The following is a 19022-nucleotide window of genomic DNA, read 5'->3' on the forward strand; positions in this document are numbered from 1 at the left end:
AAAAGCCCAGTACAGTCAGTTGGTCATGACAGCAGAGATGGTATTTCACAGCACGTAAGTGTCTGGACAGGGATCTTCCCTTTGAATTCAGATTGTTTCCAAGGCAATGAGCAGGGATTTTATTTGTCAACCTCGATTCCAGTTTACTAAAGCATATGACAGCTAACATCTCATAAATTTAAAAAAGAACAAAGGGAAAGTTATTAATACTTAACTTCAAAGAAAACAGTCACACCAAAGTATTTTAAACAATGTATATAGTTTTCAATTTAAACTTACTGTTTGGCCTCTTTAAATAAGCTGTTTCTGAAAAGAAAGCCTCTTTTAAAGGTAAACATATCACAAGGGCTCCTCAGGGAAACTGAACATCATGTGTTGATTTCAAATCATAGACCAATGGCATGTTACCTTACTTTCACTACTAGACTGTGGATAAGGAGAATTGGGCAATGTAACAGTCACCTTCTCTCCAGAGCCAACATCATCCTCGGCACACAGTGTAACTTTCAATAGTTATGTTAGTGAAAGTAGTGACAGGATTTACAAAATGTAGTCTATACTAAATGAAGAAGAGAAAGTAATATTTGATTGCTTGATCTGCAACATCACTACCTAAATTCAGATATATCTAAGCAAATGATACCTGACCTTCTTTACATTTACCTTATTAATTGAACAAAGAGAGCCATGTGGCAGTTTGTTAGTTATTCCTCTTAACATCCTTGGGAAGTGATAACAATTGTTACTCTGCTTGCTTTACAGAGTGTGAGAGGAGAAAGGGTGTGCTCAGCATCATGGACCGCACAGGCAGAACCGGTTGCCACACATTCATGAGTCAGCCCTCTTGCTGCCCACTCGATCCTGGTAACTTGGGGGAATGAGGCAGAGGGGCAGGGCAGAAGTCTAGTCTCACTGAAATCCATATAAGCTGACCTAATGTCAGTCACTGCTTAAAAAATGCAGGACAGGACAACTTATTGTATGCCACAGGGACTACCACAATTTAGCAGTAGCCAAAGTAACATACAACCTAATCGAAATGAGTTTAAAACAAAAGCTTTATTTCTCTATTAAAATATTAAAAAGAAAAAATAAGCTATGTGCAATAAACATAAGATGCAATTCTATATGATGATAAACTAAATGAAAAATAAAGATGGAGAAAATGAAGTATAAATTCTGACCAGAAATTAGGAAAGGGGAAGAAAAAGAGTTGAGAAAGGAAAAAAAAAAAAAAAAAAAAAAAGAGAAATCAGAAAGAAAAGCAGCTTAGACGAATGGGGAACAGCCTGAATCCCAAGGTCAATGGCACAATCCTGCTCTTGCCTAACTGACCAGCCTCTATGCCTCCCTGTTCCTCAATTCTCAATCTACAAGAAAGAGGAACAAAGGCAATTCTTACCCTAACATGGGTGTTCTAGGATAAGATGAGCTAAAATACGCAAAGAGCTTCAAAGCATGGCTCATGCACAGTGAGCACTGTACATGTTAGCTAGCACTCTGATGAGGCACACTATACATGCACACATATGGGGAGTGTACATATGGGTGCATGTGCATGTGTGTATGTGTGTGCTGTGTGTGTGCCACAAAACTGCTCTTGTGTTTTTTCTTTAAAAAATATATATCCCGATTTTCTATATCCCAATGCTTTTTTAAGCTACATTTTACAGTACTATGTATCCTAATTTGAACAAGGTACTGCACATAGGTGGAAATCAGAGGGTCTTCCAGGAAATGGTACCATACAGTTTCCCCAAAGGAGAAATTTCTTCAAGGATCTGGTGTTAGAAAACTTCACCATCACCCCCCTCCCCAGAACATGAAATGTTTTCTGTGCCTTGAAATGAGAATGCAGAACTCAGTGCTATTTCCTCCCTGCTCTTTTTTCTGCCAGAAAGATGAGCTGTTACACCCAAACACTCCAGCTGTGCTCATTTCTATGTCTGGCATAGCTTCTTTCCCCTTAAACCCAGTAATCCTATTTTATCCATTTAAATGAATATGCCTACATTATGTGCACATGTGCTCAGACACATCTTTTTAATAAATTAAAACCCAGCAGCACCAGGCTTTGAAAATATCTCACGCCATCCGAGGGCCTGGACAGACTTAATATTTACATGATGCACATTTTAGCTTAGAAAGTGCCAGTGACAACCCATATTCTCCCATAGCCTGTCATTTCTGGCAAAATTCTGTGTAATTCCAGTGGTCAATTTTTCAGAGAAGTAAACTAATATAGAATAATTTAATTAAGAAATTGCCATTGGAAACTAATTTAGCCTTTTGGGCTGAGAGTGGGGTGCTCTGAGGAGCATTTCTTAGTAACTTGTTTCACAGTGTTTTCCCCCACAACATCCACCTCTCAACACCAGAAACACAGAGAACTAATTTCCTGACAGAAGACAAACCCTAAACATTTTTTCTTAAAGATGTCAAGGTTAATAATAGCAAAGATGATCACCAGATTTTCATTTTAAATCACTCATTTTTCTGTCCAGTTGTATATTTAAAGAATGCTATTATTTTTCCATCGGGATCTTCATCTCATTTTCATTCAGGAAGATCCAGTTTTAAACTGTCCCTTAGCCTTTACACAATGCAGTACTGTATGTTCAAAAGCCCTTCCCAGGCATTTAATAAGCTGGCCTCATAACATCTCTCCCAGATTTTTCCCCCTCTACAGATTTAAAAGGAAAAGGAGGTGTGGAAGACTGAAGACATTTACCCTCGGCATCTTGGAACCACAGAAGGAGAATGTGGTCCACACCCTCTGGACCACAGGGAGTCTCCTAGTCTGTGGGCTCCAAGGAGGTAGGAGGCAGAGAGCAGAGTGGAGAAGGTGGGACACACAGCACTGGGGTCCACCAAAGGCTTCTTGTCTCAGCTATGCGGTGAAACCTGCCCTGTCTACTTGACAGCATTGTTTACAAGTGCTCGCAACTTATGTGCTAGCAATTTGCAAACAAGTAATCAATACACAAATGTAAATTATAGTTCGGAGTTTTTTCTATTTCAGTGGCCTCTATGATCCTATAGTGGTGCTAAGTGGTTGTCTTGAGCAGAAAGAGAATTCAATATATTATTTATTATATTACTGTGCTTTAAAGGCTATGCAGAAGTATGACAGGTGGGAGAGAGGGAGTGTGTGCACGTGTGCGTGCGCGCTTATGTGTGATACTCTCGTTCTTCCCATGGTTCTAAGCAGAGCTGTGCCATTCTCCATGTTATCTTTTGCCACTAAGTTTTGCAACTGGAAAAACTAAGGGGCAGTTTTCTGTATTGATCATGGATTCCTCTGAGATATTTGTTCATTAAATATTTATAAGTCACCTACATTGTTGCGAGGCAAATGCATTAGATACTGGGGCACAGAAGCAAGTCAGGGTCTCTGGCCTAAGGTGCTCTCTGTCTGTGGTGGCTTAGACACAGTCACAGAGCCACCCACACTGGGAAGGGACAGTGTAATTAGGGAGGCAAACCCAGCTCCCACGCCACGGTCCAGAAAAGAGCCCGGTCACGCTCTGAATTATAAGAGGCTGTCCTCAGTGACAGCATCTATCTTGCTAAGCCATTGTGTCCCCAAGCCCAAGCACAAAGCACTCTGAATACACACCTAAGTCAAAGAGCAGCAGCCCCTTGGGTTGAAGCTACCCTTTTAAAAACAGTCATTCTCACTGCATTTATCAGATGACTTTGGGGGCAGAAGGCTGCTGAATGCTTTGTTATTTATCTTTCTTTCTTACCTTTCTCCTCCTCTTAACACGGGCATTCTGGATCAGCAGGCCTCCTTCAGGCTGAGCTTGTATCAGATGTGCCCATGGTGTGGAGGGCTGAGGTTATAAAGGGTAGATTTGTTGTAGAGACAGAGAACAAGGGCTAGCTAATCTATATCTGCTTGTTGCAACTGAGCGGGGAATTTCCATTTGCCAGAAAAGCCAGAATAGAAATGTTAGCGTGGGCGTTCATGCCCATATTCAATTATGTTTCCTTGACTGTAACAAAAACAGCTCTTCACATTTTCTCTCAAATACATTTGGTCAGTCAAAAGAATTTGAAAACCATATCACACATATTTAACTTTCTTCTGTCAGAATGACAGTCTAGAGGCACAAGGGAAGTGAATCATTTCAGCATCAAGTTTTTGTTAAACAAAGCTAAGTTAAACTGAAACAAAATAGAATAAATCAGGAGGATGGATCAAGTGTGTGTTGGGGCATTTATCCCAGGGACTTCTCTCTTCCGTGTGTTTTCCTGATGTCTTGAACAAAGAACCCTGTGACACATGCATTACTCACTGTCACAAGTAGGCACCCGTGTCCAGGTGGGCTGGGTGCTAGGAGCACGAGAAGGTAAGGACAGGAGTCTGGGCTTCACGCATTGGGAAAGACAGAAACTTTCAGAGAAAATAACCACGAGAAATTAAAAAGTACCTTAAGGTACTGAAAAATATCTTAAAAGGAAACAGAAGAGCTGACATTACACCCAGAGTAACACTGCAGTCGTGGGTTATGAGAAGTTCTGTGTGTAATCCCAGAGGTTGGTGCCCGAGAAATCAAACCCACAAGGCTTCCCTCACACACTGCTCCTGCCACTGTCCATCTAGCAGTGGGGCCAGGCCAGCCCTGCACTGCTGTTACCCTCCAAGGCAGAGAGGTGGGAGTTGGGAGGACATGGTTCAGCCACTGCTGTCTAACCGAATCCCACACCTGCTGGGCAGGCCTTGTGTCTGGCCTCCCCTGTGGCCTTGGATGCCAGCTCCCTCCTGGACAGACTTCACACCACTTTGCCAGAAAGCCAACTCTGCCTAGGCTTTCTGCCCACGTTTCCCTCCCTCCCTATTTCACATATGTGCTCCTTTTGGACTTCTTCCCCACTAACCCTGTTCCTGGGTATGGTCCCTTCTTTTTTGGGGTGAACTGCACTCTGAGAAAAACATGTGCCATCAGCAGACCATTGTGGTTGGCCTTGGGGACTCCAGATGGGCCCTGAAGGAAGGTACGGAGGGACACTTCTACTAGGATTCTAAGTGTCAGGTACTTGCACACATCTTTCCCCTTCTAACCTTCATGACAGTGATGCATTGGGATTACAGAAGGGAGGGAAGTCAAGTCACTGCTAGCTAGAGGTGGCGGAGTCAGAACTCAAATCGAGGTCAGTCCTACTGCACAGCTTTTTGGTCTCACCAATGCTGTGGATGACAAAACCCAAAACTGGGATGCATTATGAGGTTGGCTACTACACAGCATAGAGCTGATCTTTAACTGGCAAACATCACTGCTTTAGGCCAGCATCTGTTCTGTCTGGTCAGTGCCCAAGACCTATCAGTTGTTAAATATTTGTGTATCATTGTTGCATTTATCAAAATGAAATATGTGGCAAATAACAAATGTTTGATTTCTACTTCTGGCAAAGAGTAAATAACCATGACAGGATATCCATTCCCAAGTGAAATAACTAAACAGCCAGATAAAATACATGAAATATGGTTTCAGATATTGGAGACCAGGCAATGCAAGATAGTGATTCCTGAGAGAAGGTGAACAAATACAGGGAGTCCTGTCACTGCCCCAGCTCACTGTCAGGAGCATTTCCTGGCCTTTACACAAGGAAAAGGAACTCTGGAAGAGGTGACATAGTTAATAGTCTGGGAATTCAGGCAACGAGGTTTATAGGACATGGTGTGCCAGGGAAGAAAAATACATATCCTCCCCATACACCTGTGAGACCCAAAGTGGACACCCCCCCAACTCTCAGGACCTGATGAGTAGATGTGTAGGAGGAAACTACATGAGGCCAGAGAAAGAAACATGCAAAAGGATTGGTAAGAACAATTTTTTTTTTTTTTTTTAATCCTTTTGAGACAGGGTCTCCCTATGCAATTCAGGCTGGCCTTAAGCTCACTTTGTAGCCCAGGCTGGTCTCGAACTCACAAGGATCCTCCTGCCTCAGGCTCCCAAGTGCTGGGATTACAGGCCTGCGCCACCACACCTGGTGGTAAGAACAATTTATAGAGAACCTAAAAAGGCTGGGAGGAGTTTGTGTTTGCCCGGGGGAGAAAAGCCTCATAGTTCATGTGGTATTGAGTAGACTATTTAGAGTGCTATGGCCTAAGTTGCAGTGCAAAATTAGCCATCTGATCTTCTTTAACAGAGCTTCAAAGCAAGCCTCAAAAAGACATGTAATATGTCACAGAATATACCTCAAGGATATTAACAGGGATACAAGAATATCCAACATCTGACAAGATGAAATTCACAATGTCTGATAATCAATGAAAACCTACCAGCCTAATTCCCATACCTTTGAATATCTCATTTTATATGTCAAAGAGAATTAGGCTGCAGACAGCATGAAGACTGATGATCATCTGACCCGATAGATTCCTCTTGATCATTCTAGGGGACCCATTAAATCACAAGAAGAGAATCTTTGAGTGATATGATATGAGAAAGATTCAAACCAACACAGGTGCTTTAAAGATGGGAGGGCCATAATCCAAGGAACACAGAAAACCTCAGAAGGTATAAAGGAAAAGAAACAGATTCTCCTCTGAAGTCTCCAGAAAGGAACACTGTCTTGTTAACACTTTGATTGTACCCAGTGAGATCTGTGTAGACTTCTAAGCAACAGAGCTATACAATCATAAATCTGTGTTGTATTAAGCCACTAAGTGAGTGACCATTTGTTATAACAGTAAAACAAATAAAAAGCAGAAAAATGAAACTCATGATAAAGAAAGAGATCAATAAAAACAAAAACATAAATGCCACAGATGACAGAATTAATAAACAAGTATGTTAAACTCTGTTCCATAAGTTTATGGGTAGAAGAAAAACTGAATATGTTAGAGAAATGAAAGATTAAAAAATTCAAAATGAACTTATAGAGATGAGAAGTACAATGTATAAGATTAAAATACACTGCATGAAATTAAATACAGATGAGACATTTTATTTAAACATTAGTGAACTTCAAGAAGAGGACTAGAAACTATCCAGGATGAAACACAGGAAGAAAAACAATAATAGCAACAAAAGGAACAAAGCATAAAAGATCTGTGGGACAATTTCAAGCAGCCTAAGATATTTGTGATTAAATTCTCTGAAGGAGGAGAATAGAGCCAGACAAATATGTCAAGAAATAATGGTAAATTTGATAGAATTTGATAGAATTTGCCAAATTTGATAGAATTTGATAGAATTTGCCAAATTTTTTTTTTTTTTTTTTTGGTTTTTCTCCGGTACCGGGAACCGAACTCACGACCTTGCGCTTGCCAGGCAGGCGCTTTTTGCCGCTGAGCTAAATCCCCAGCCCCCGAATTTGCCAAATTTGATAGAAACTGTACATTAATGAGAAGCCAAAGAATACATGGAACAAGAAACATAATTAAAAGTTCACATGATAAAACTATTTAAAGCCAGTGATTAAGACAAATTTGTAAGACTATCCTAAGAGAAAAAGACATAATATGTACAGGGGAAAAAAGATAAAAGTGGTATCATATTTCATTTTGAAAACAATATAAGCCAAAAGACACTGGGGTAGCATCTTTTTAAAGAACAGAAAGAAAAATAATCTGCAAAACTAGGTTCTCTACCCTGTGAAAATATCTTTCAAAAATGATTTTTCCATACCTAACAACCTGAAAGAATACATCACCAACAGATCTACATTATGAAAAGTGTTGAAAAGGAAGTCCTTTAGGCTGGGTGGGTCTGACATTCAAAGCTTGATCTGTACAAAGGAACAAGAGCATCAGAAACAGTAAATATGTAGTTTAGTATAAAAGATTTTTAAGCTTAATAAAAATTTAAAAAAAGACTGACAAAAATAAAAAATGAATTTTTGTGTTTATGAAATATGCAGATATAAATTAAATAATAGCAAATAATATATAGGATACAAGTATGGCTCACATATTGTACATAGAGGAGATAAAAGCTAGTAAAAAGATACTCAATGCAATAGAAACAGAAAACAACTGGAATAAGTAAAATACACATCAATTACTAAGACTGATTTTGATGCAATCATACTGATAATCATATTAAAAGTAAACGATCTAAATATTCCAATTAAAAAGTAGAGATCATGAAAGCAGATTTAAAAATATAAGACCAGACTACACAGTACTTACAAGAAACTGGCTGTAAATATGAACTCATAAACAGGCTAAAAAGAAAAGAACTAAAAAAAATACCATGCTAATACTAGTCAAAAGAAAACTGTATATTTCACAACCAAAAAATAATTGCATAATTTCTCTTATTACTATGAAATAAATCTCCTTTCATAGTAATAGAGAAGACAATGCATCAAGAAGACAAAATAATCAAAAATACTGATGCACTGAATAACAGAAAACTATATGCACTATCACTAGTAGAATGGAAAAGTAGACAAATCCACAATAATAAAAATTTCAATAACTCTCTCTCCCTCAATAATTGCTAAAACACAAACAACAAAACCAATAAGGATATAGAAAATTTATTTAACACTATCAACCAATTTGACCTAATTGACATTTATAGAATACTTGACCCAACAATAGCAGAAAATGAATCTTTTCCAAGTACATATGATGTATTTACCACAACAGCTTATATTCTAGGCATAAACCAAACTTTAATAAAATTACAAAGACACAGATCATACAAAGGATGTTCTTAGATCACAATGGAATTTAATTAGAAATTAATGACAGAAAGATATTTCGAGAATTTCTATGGAATTGGAAAATAAGTAACATTTCTGAGTAACTTGTAGGTTAAAAATAAGAAACCAATAAAGGGAAAAGGGAAACCTTCTACAGTGTTAGTGGGAATGTAATATAACCAAATACAACCACTGTGGAAATTAGTATGGAGAGTCTCTAAGAAAATTAGAAATTTTATTTGACCCAGCTATTCCATTCTAGATACCTTCCCCGAAGAATTAAATACATATTAGAATGATATATGCATGCCCATGTATAACAGCATAATTCATAATAACTAAACCTTGGAAACTGCCTATATGTCTATCAACAGATGAATGGATAAAGAAAATGTGGTATAAACACACAATGGAGTACCACTGTGTCATAAAGAAAGGTAAACTTGAGTCATTTGTAGGAAAAAGGATGGACCTTGAGACCATAACGTGTTAAGTGAAATAAATCAGACACAGAAGCTTAAATACCACACAAGTTCTCTTATATGAGAAACCAAAAATACAAGAACAAAATAAAGGACAGATAATAGGAAGTAGGAAAATGCATCTTTCTCAGATGGGAAGTAGATCAAGAGATGGAAGAAAGGAGAATGGGGGAGAGGGCAAGGGATGTTGAGGGAGTTAGATGAGTCATGTACATTTACCACATCCACACAAGGAACATACAATTATGTACTGCCAATGTACTAAGAAAACATTTTAAAGGAATTAAATTTTGAATCAAATCAAAATATAACATACAAAGCCTCATGGGATGTTGCTTTAAAAATATAGTGAAGCTCTGCATCATTTCCAATGTTTTTTTTTTTTATTACTAGTTATTTTTTTTGATTGTTTGACCAATCTTACATTCTTACATCTGGTGGACTGAGCAACTTCATTGGAGATATTATTATGTAATGTAGCAACCATTGTTAATTCCTATCATTTTGTTTTGAGGTCATGTATCATTTTTGTTGTTTTGTGTTATTTTGACTTAGTCTTTATTATTATTTTGTTAGTTTTTTAAATCTTTAAAGTAAATTTAAAAATACAGAAAAATTTATGACACTAAATGTTTACATTACAAAAGAAGAAAGTTCTCAAAGTCACTGTCAATAGCTTCCACTTTAGGAAAACACAAACAGAACAAATTAAACTTGATAGAAGAAGAAAAAGGGAAAATGAAAACAGAGCAAGAATCAGTGAAACATAAAGCAGGAAAACTAAAGAGAAAAATCAATGGAATCAAATATTAATTCTTTCAGAAGTTTGGTGAAATCAATAAACTTCCATCCAGTCTGAGGAAGGGAAAGAAGAGAGACGAACTACTGATGTTAGGAATGAGGATGGTATCACAGGGATAGATCCAATATATAATAAGTATAAAGGAATGTTGTGAGAAAATGTATGTCCATAAATGTGACAACTTAGATAAAGTGGATTTCTTCAAATACATAAATCAACAAAGCTCACTAAAAGAGAAATAAATACTGTATATAGCTCTGTATCTATTAAAGAAATTGAATCTGTAGTTACAATTACCCTCATAGGGAAGTTCTAAGCCCAAATGACTGCACTAAGGAATTCTCCCTAATAGAAATTAAATATTATTATTATTATTTTTTTTTTTGCAGTACCAGGGATTGAACTCAGGACCTTGCACTTGCCAGGCAGGCGCTTGTGCCACTGAGCTATATCCTCAGCCCAGAAATTAAATATTAAAGAAAAAAATAAAACTAATTCTGTATGAACTTTTCAAGAAATTTGAAAAAAAAGGAAATCATTCCCAATTATTTTATGACTTTAGTATTACTGATAACACAATCAGATAAAAGTGGAAGAAAATTACAAAAAATTCCCATCCTGAGGTTTGATATAAAATTTGAAACAAAATTCTAACAATTTAATGATCTATATGAAGAGTAATGCATTGTGATCAAGTAGGTAATGCAAGGTTAGTTTAACATTGATTAAAAAAAAATAATCCATGTAATTTATTAACCCAGGAGACTAAAAATAAAAAAACTCAGAAAGATCACCTCAACAGATGCAGTAAAAGCATTTGATGAAATCCAACACCCATTTTAGCAAACTGAAAGTCCTAGGAAATTTTCTTGTTGCTGCTTTTTTGGTTTTTTTTGGTACCAGCACTCGAACTCATGACTTCAGGCTTGCCAGGCAAGTGCTTATGCTGCTGAGCTTTGTCTCTGGTGGAAATTTTCTTAACATGATAAAAGCAGTGTACTTAAGAAAGCCAGACATTGTATTTTGTATAGCTTTATTTGTATGTAATTCTGGAAAATATAAAATAATTTGTAAGCATAGAAGGAAGGTAGTGGTCACCTGGAGATGCGGGGGTGGACAGGGATACGAGCAGGTAGGAGGGAAAGGTTATGAAGAGAACAGGAATCATTTTGGTGTACCTGCTATGTTCATTATTTTGAGTGGGGTGATTTTATAAGTCATTGTACGTAGGTCAATGCTTATAAACTGTATGATTTAATACGTATAGTTTCATTGAACTGCAACCCATAACAGATGCTTGGGGTCACCTGTGAAAATGAAGGCACTGCCATTGTGACACAAGTAAAACCCACTTCCAGTCTTTGTGGCAACCAGGGAGTGTAGTGGAGGAGGTCCAGGCTGTCTTCCTGACCACACTTAGAATCACTGTGTGTAAACATGTAAAGCTTTTTAGTTTTCCAACAAGAGTACATAATAGGTTCCAATTTAAACACACACAGCTAACTACATGTCAATTCCACAATTTTAGAAATCAACAAGAAGCATAGTGGGGGTTATAGATGAACGGAACAAAATTTGGCCAAAAACATGACCATAGACCTCGAAAAGGTTTGAAAACTGCAGTTTGATTTGATAGGGTGAGATTAATTCCCACTTTCAACTCAATTCAAGACAAAAAATATCTCTCAGGTAACATAAAACTTTCAGGGTTTTAGGTGTCATTGTATGTCTGAATTTACTCCATAGAAATTCTTCTCCCGGCCTGTTAAATTTCCTTGGAGCCATGAGCAGAATGAGAAAAACACAGATGGTTCAACCTCACAGTAAAAATGATTCCAGGCAAGCAAAGCCTAAGCTGTTAGTATTTTAGATTAAAATAGAGTTAAAGAAACAAACATCACCATTCTGGGTGCTACAATGAGTATTAGGATAAAGCTAGTTTAGATATAGCTAATACTGTAACATTATTATTATGGGTTTGCAACCCAAGGGAAACTCATGCATCCTTCCACTGCTTCTCTTAGAATTGGTATTTTAAATAAATTTTATATGGTTAACAGATAGGGTCTATTTACTTATGCAACAGACCCTGTGGTACTATCCACAAAGGCTTCCCTGGTGGTCTGCTGCTGCTGTTTTAGGGCTGCAAGTACAGAATGGGTTCAGGGAAAACAAAAACTGACACTATTACCTTCTACAGGAACTCTCCTGGCACTGTGGAGATTCTTTATTCAAAGAAATACAAAACCAGCTTGTTGTCAGTAGAATGCATAGATTTGTTTGGCAATGGCTTTGCTCCTTGTGGACCTCCCACCCCCGCAGATTAATGACACTCAATTCTGAGCATCCTTCTTCTTTCCTCCCAGCAGTGTCTTTGCACCTTTCTAAATTAAGGGTCCCAGAATGTAAATGCTGCCTCTATAGAGAGCAGAACAGAATGCACGAGACTGACAGGCTATTGTGCCAGGTTGCCTGTGTTCATGTCCAGGTTGGGCTACTCACTAGCATATGACTCTCAATAGATTTTGTAGCCTCTCTTTGCCTTCCTGTGTGTATTTGTAAAAGGAGGAAAGAATAGCACCTATTTCATTGGATGAGGATTAGTTAAGATAGTAGCTATAAGAAGCTTAGAAAAATGCCTGGCACCTACACAACACATGTAAGCAATGCTTATTATTCACACAGTTCTGCCAGCACAACAGCATTTTCAGAGCAAGGGGAGACAGGAGCACTTCTCAGCTGCCTCTTTATGGCCAGCACAGTAGGAATAAAAACAGAAGTGCTTCCTCTTAATAATGCAGCACGATCTAGAAAAGAGAACCAACAAGAGCAGCCTCTCAAATAGTAATAATAAATTATATCAACACCACCAATTTTGGGGAAACTTCTGCATATACTGAAGTATATAAAGGGCAAATACACCTTATCTTACTAATATCTACACCACACAAAGTAGATGATAGAACTTTCATTTTCCAGATAGGGAAATTGAAACCCAAAGGAGAAGAATAATTTGTCTCAGCCCTCATGGCTGGCAGGTTTATTTCTGGACAGAGATGCTTGGCACTCAGGCTGTGGGTTTTATACTTTTCAATCCAAAAAGTAGTGTATTCCTAGCAAGGCATTCAGGAAGCAACCAAATCTGCCAGGAGGCAGAGTTACCAACAGGACACAGTCTTGAAAACTAGGAAAGGACGGACAATTTTAAATACTGCCAGGTAAAACACAGTTTTCTTGTCACACCTGAACACAGAACAGTCAGTGCTGGGCATCATCTACGTGTGGCAGGAGAGCACACTGGAAATGAACATTGCAAATTTTCTGGGTCTTTGTGGTGGAGTCAGGCCTCTCTGGAGGTACTATAGCATGAAAATGTACGGGGGCGGGGGGGGGGGGGGGGAGTTCCTGCTTCCGAGAGGGGAGACAAAGGGTTTTAAAGTGATGTTTAAGGAGGCTTTTTAAAATATACATTTGAAGTATTTCTTGATTAAAAATTTAAAATTACTGATAGGCAAGATGAAGTTTTATCTTATAATATTAAAATATTCATAACTATCAGAAAATTCTCAAGATTGACTTTGAAGGGGAATTTACAATGATTAACTTACACTGAGTAACAATTCTTTAAAACTTCTACAGCCTAAGTCAAATTCAAACCTCTAGTTCTAAAAAAATTGCAACATACATGATGCATTGTAAACAGGTAAAATCCTCAGCCTACAAAGAATCTGAATAAGCCAACAAGATAAAAAGGAAATGCTTCAATAGGAAGCAAAACAAAACATAACTGGGAATTCATAAAAGAAAACATGTTTGTCAATTAAGATTTGAAAAGCTTCAAATAGAAGTTTTACTTTTCACCCATTTCATTGGCAAATATTTAAAAGGTAATACCTGGCATTTTAACAAAGATTTGAGGAATGGAACAACAGCATTTGTGGCTTAGTGAATTATTATCCATCCAAAGAACACTTACTGACATAGAAAATTGTGCCTCACTTCACACTGGGAAGAAAAAGTGACGAACAGCTATGTATTTAAAGTAACACTACTTTTTTTTAATTTGTAGAATGAAGCCAATTTGTGTATACATTTCTAGACAAGCAACTGAAAGTAAAATCAATATACACATAGTACTTATTTCTGAGTTTCTAAATTACAACTTTTTGTGCTTTATACATTTATGTATTCAAAAACTTCATAAAATTGTCATTATGTATTCAAAAACTTCATAAAATTATTTCATTGAAATTTCAAGCTTTCAAAACAAAACAAAACAAAAACCTTTAGCTTGGAGGAGCAATGGAAGGAAGCCTACCTGCTACTTGTCTCTGATATTACTGAGGCAAGCTGATGATGCATAACATTTCTCTGCAACAGTGCTGTTGTTTTCCCCTGAGGATTCTTTAGGATTAGATGGTCGTTCCACCGGAAATTTTATCTTTATATAAAATAACTTTTTAAAATACAAGTCTACTTTGCCTGGTCCATCATATGGAATAAAAAGAACATAAACCACAATTCTATATTAGGGTTATTTTTCCAAGCAAATGATGTGTTTGGTGGCTGCTTCCCATTCAGCATATATTTAAATAGGGAAAAAGCCAGTTGAAACTAATGGTTTACTCAGGACCACTTTTCACCACCCCTTGTCTATTTGAATGTTTAGGGGTTTTCTGACAATTAAATATTTATAAATTATTATAAATATTTATAAATAATAAATATTATAAATATTTATAAAATTACCTTCTGCTATTATAAGTTAAATGGAATAAGAACATGGTATTTCATGTTATATGAATATATGTGTATATGTTTATATACATATATAAGTTCATATATTCTCTAGGAATTGGAATATAATTAAAATTATATTCTACTGGGGATTCCTTTTGGAAAATTAACTTTGAAATGTTACTTAGTATATAAACAGAAATTGCCCCTTGGCTGTTTTTTAAAAACTGTTTAGAATTGACTTTAACACATTTTACTTTCTTCTTTGCAGTAGTCTTTGACATGAGCTCTCAAAGTCCTTAGAAATTGAGTTCAATTGTCAAAACTGGACCATTAACATTAACTATAGAAAAAAAGCTTTGAAACTTTTAAAATGGAATATAAAGCAGATGGATTTAATTTGGGTCTTCTATGTGTCAGCCATTGTTTTAGACACTGGAGATAGAGCTTTGGACAGGACAAATTCGTCCCTACTCTATGGAAGTTTACTTCCTTATGGGGACAGCATAAAAACCAAACAAAACAAAGAAATTGACAAATTGACACTGACAAATGCCAGTTACAGAGATATAGCAACATTGTCTGAGGGTACGAAAGGAAGGAGGAAGCCCTGTGGTTAGTTAACCCCTGGGGTCTATCTGGAAATGGGACTTTCAAGTCAAGCTTCTAACAGTAAGGAGCGTGTGGTATGCAGACCTAGGTGAGGAGAGTCCAGGCCCAGAGGCTGGATGAAGCCACCCTGTAGGGCAAGAACAAGCTTAGCAGGCTCCAAACTAAAAGGATGCCAGCTTGGGTGATGGCTGGCAGGCCAGGGGTGTAGGGGGAGACGTGAGGTTCAATGCAGTGCGCCCGAGGGCTCTTCACCCCCACCCTGGAACTAGATAACCAGGGCCTTCTATGCTTATTGCCTTCCTGCTTTGGGTGTTCATTCACAATGTTTTTAAGGTCAAAAAAAGATGTGGAAATCCCAGTGAGTAATTTTAATTATATTCCAATTCCTAGAGAATATATAATAATATAATATATAATAAGTCCATATAATATATAAGTTCCTATATATGTTCCTATATAAGTTCCTATATATACATATATATTCATAAATAAACACAGATATATAAAACATGTATAGATACACACAAATATATACAAAAAGGCACATGAAGGCGCTTTTGAATATTAGACAAAGATTCATACAAGAGAATCAGTGGCTTAGAAATCGTGGCATAGGACAGTGATGACAAACCTTTTGGAGATCAAATACCCAAACTGCAACCCAAAACCCACTTGTTAATTGCAAAGTGCCAGAACTGCAATTAAACCTGAATACTGACATTTTAGTTTAGAGAAAACAACTCATACATTTGGTTTGCTTGCCACGGACAGGGCTCTGCATGCCTGCTATGGGACGTGTGCTATAAGTTTGCCACCAAACTTATGAGATAACTTGAACACTGATGTTTCGGAAGTACTTTAGGCTTCATAGCAAAGTAAGACATAGTCAGATAAAAGCTTCTCCAGCTGTAGAAGCTTAGTAAGTCAACAAAATCTGAGGTTACTAAAAAAAGACATGTGAATGACATGAACAGGTATATTCTGAAAATAGCCCAGCTGGGAGATGTTGGCATTAGGCAGCATCAATAACAACAATGCAGGCTGCCAGAGTGAGCGGCCTGGTGCCACATAAGAGACACGAGCTAAACAGAAAGAGATTCCCATACAGCCCCCTGTATGGGAATGCATAAGGTATTTTGTTGAAGAGAAACTACTCCTGCTTACTGGAATAAGCCAGAATACTAAATAGTAAAAAGCCATTAGGGAAAGATATCTAAAAGGCAAATCAGAGTATTGTAAAATAATAATATCTCAAAGCCAAGTATAATAAAAACTTTCCTTTGCTCGGTCAGTTGTAAAAATGACTTGTCACAAGAGAGCAGTGTTTCTTGCATTCTATTACCCTCTCAGGCAAAATCTGATAAGAGATTCAGTTTGAGGTGACTGACAATATTAGTTGTGCATGTGTGTGGCTCCCTGTGTTAGGGCATGTTTCTGCTCATAAAGACTAAAACCTATTCAAGAGAAAGGGCATGATGTTAACACCACTGGTAGGCGGAGTATATCTCTTGCATAGAATCCTATCAACAGAGCATATAATGGGGACAAAGTGAATATAGTCTGGGGTCAAACCATGTGCAAAGAGTGAAACTGCCTGGGGGTGGGCTAGAAAGAGCAGCAATGAAACTGGACAGAGCTACCAGGAAGGCCGTACAGAATACTCAGGTGCAGAAGGATTTGAGTCTGGCTTCAGAGGTGCTGGCGGACTTTAGACAGGTGGAGAGGCAGGGGAAGATATTTCTGAATCATTAACAGCTGAACAAGGGCAGTTTAATCTGATCCAACTGTGAGTCTGGAAATAAGACCTAATTATTAACTGGCAGGTGAAAGAACAGCAAACCAGTCACTGGAGTCCCTGCCAAGCTTCCACCCGATAGCAATCTGCTGGGAGGCCCTTTACTTTGTAGTTTCTGGGAAATACAAAGAAGGTGGCATCTTCTGATTATCACACTACTGCACATGAGTATACTACACTGCCTTCATGGTAGCTAGCAAAAATAATCTTAATAACATCCAGATTTAGCAGAGATGCTACAAGAAAACACTCAGACGTCTCTGATGAGAGTATAAATGGATGGAACAACCCTTCTGGAAGTAATCTGGGATGCCTCAAGATGAACTGAGATGAAAATATCACTGTTGACCTGGAAATTTATTTTAAAGAAGCAGTCCACATGGAAAGGATGCTAACTGCAGAGTTATTTATACTATGTGAAAATTGGGAGCAGGTTAAAGATTACCAATGAAGTAGTCAAAGTAATTAAAATAGATGAATACAATTGCTCATCCATGGATCTGTGAAAGGTTAAAATGATTTTAAATACCTACTATTGGTGTGATCACAAAATGGGTCAAACTTCTATAAAGGGCAATTTAGCAGCATCAAAATTTAAAATACACATTCCGATGGGTCAGTTCCAGAAACTTAGAATAGGTATTGGATAGTTTAAATAAGGCTTTACTAATTCCAAGGACCCTTCTACTTTTCTTTCTTAAAATTAGAACACCCACAACACATTTGATTCTGGGAAGAAAGGATCCTGAGAGATATTACTGATCAGCTTGTTTTCTAGTGAGGAACTGGAAGGTCAGAAAGATACAGGGCTTTACCCTCACTAGCCCTAAATTCACATGGTTAACAAGAAAAAGACAAATCTTTCACTGGTGTTCCCTGATGCAACTGGCGGGAATTTCTTGTTCACATGAAAATATCTTTCTGTTTAGGCATAGAACCCCATTTCATAAGGCAAACCACTAGAGGGTGGGGAAACAATGACTGGCCTTGTCTCCTTGGGGATAATGACAGCGTTTCTACTATACAGTACTTGACAGACAAAGGTGGGGGTAGGATGAGTGGTGGATCCTCTGACCTAGCCTGCATGAAAGAACAAGTAAAAGTAATATATGCAAATACAAGATGCAGTGTGAATTCTTAAAAGAAGGTGAGGACTGTGATGGACCCTCATAAGTACTGAATCTGTACTTGGAAAGCAAGTTCAAACTGAGAGGTGAGGCATTATTATTTCACCACAGGAGAAGTAATAAATCTGGTAATTTAAAAAAGCCATGTGGACTTCAGTGAGTTTCACAATAATCAATTAATTAAGCAAAGTAAATACTTAGAATAAATTATGGCACAAAGATATGAAACCACGGCATATAAATGAGGTTTAGCCATGTAAACTCAATCCTCAGAAGGGGAGATCACTCAAAGGGAGAAACAGCTTTGCATCAGGTGGCTGCATCCAAAGATAATTTCAGTGGACACAAATTATACTTGTTAAATCATTTATTAAGGAGAAGGCCTGCAGAAATTCAGAAAGTATATATAACATTTTTGGCCAATATAAGACTGGGTCAGTCAATCATATATTATGTTTTCAGTTTTAAAATCTCCCCTCCTTGATGGTTAATTATCTGATCCTAGACCAAAGATTCGTTATTTCGCTGTCTCAGTTTCATCCTTTCCACGATGGCCTTAAAACCTCTGCCAAAGACAGGGACTTTGGGATTTTTTCTTGGCAAGACTTTACTTTTTACCTTAGTCTTTCTTTCCTAAATCAAAGCTTTTCCTGTCTAAAACTCCATTTCCAGAAGTTTGTCATCATCTTAGTCTGTCCAAATTCTTTCTCAATTCCAAGTCTTCCTCAGTTTACCACCCAATATATCACTTGACTTCTGACAAGTATCTCAGAGTTGCCTACACAAGGGTGTTCCAAGTTTTT

At 37.5% G+C, this 19022-nt stretch overlaps 1 protein-coding gene across 9 annotated transcripts in view; it reads right to left on the reverse strand.

Moving 5' to 3' along the window:
- The window catches only part of Enox1 (ecto-NOX disulfide-thiol exchanger 1), a 552470-nt gene that overhangs the window by 174508 nt on the left and 358940 nt on the right, over positions 1 to 19022 (reverse strand). Inside the window, exon 1 of one of the 9 annotated variants that reach the window (XM_005409071.2) lies at positions 3750 to 3857. The exons of the other annotated variants lie outside the window; for them this stretch is intronic. The gene's annotated coding sequence lies outside the window, so the exon portion shown is untranslated. Of the gene's footprint in view, positions 1 to 3749; positions 3858 to 19022 lie in introns of those variants that run through there. 9 annotated transcript variants of the gene reach the window in all.

Source organism: Chinchilla lanigera, unplaced genomic scaffold (assembly GCF_000276665.1).
Source record: "Chinchilla lanigera isolate Chin_1 unplaced genomic scaffold, ChiLan1.0 scaffold00117, whole genome shotgun sequence".
Classification (NCBI taxonomy): domain Eukaryota; kingdom Metazoa; phylum Chordata; class Mammalia; order Rodentia; family Chinchillidae; genus Chinchilla; species Chinchilla lanigera.